This window comes from Chrysochloris asiatica, unplaced genomic scaffold (genome assembly GCF_000296735.1).
Source record: "Chrysochloris asiatica unplaced genomic scaffold, ChrAsi1.0 scaffold00182, whole genome shotgun sequence".
Taxonomy (NCBI): Eukaryota; Metazoa; Chordata; class Mammalia; order Afrosoricida; family Chrysochloridae; genus Chrysochloris; species Chrysochloris asiatica.
The window spans coordinates 3,062,361-3,063,037 of NW_006408700.1; the positions used below are offsets into that span (position 1 = coordinate 3,062,361).

At 47.4% G+C, this 677-nt stretch overlaps 1 pseudogene; it reads left to right on the plus strand.

The window, feature by feature from the left end:
• LOC102817441 overlaps nucleotides 1–410 on the plus strand; it is a 9,747-nt pseudogene extending 9,337 nt beyond the window's left edge.
• Nucleotides 411–677: the final 267 nt, after the last annotated feature.

The window sequence follows — 677 nt, forward strand, 5'->3', positions numbered from 1 at the left end:
GTGATTAACTCTCCAGTCTAAGAGCAGAGGTCTTTAGGACCATCAACGGAGAAGAGCCGAGAGCGGGACCCTACCCAGAGAAGCAGAGATGCCTGAGATAGAGACAGAGATGATGACGTGGAGTGATGAAGCGGCTGGGGACTTTGGATCCAGAGAGGGAGAGGGACTGTGTGCTGAAGAATGGGGGTGGGGGGGAAGTGTAGGGAGTGGGTTTATAGGGTATACCCTTTGGTTGGTTGATGATGCATGGAGAGGATTGGCAATGAAATGATGTACAGTGGAATAAATGTAAACCAAAAAAAAAAAAAAAAATGTACCCAACCAATGTTACTCCTACTGCCTCAGGTGTTGAGGATCTGAACATCACTCAGGTGATGGTTCCAGAGGATGATAATGACGAGGGACTGTGAAAGATTGGAAAAGCTAGACAGCTGAGAAAAGAAAGCAAGTCGATGATCTCATTCGTGGGGAATTTGGCAAAGCCAGAGGTATGGGTTTTTCTGTGAAAGTTCCCTACAGGTAGATCACCATCAACAAGTGCTGTGTGGTAGTCAGCACCATGGCCCAGAGTGTCACCGGAAGTTCCCAGTTACCTAGAAACCAGCTGCATGAGGAGGATGTTCGATTCTGCAGAGTTAATGAAGTTCACAGTCATTCGAACGTTTGCAGAGCCGTAG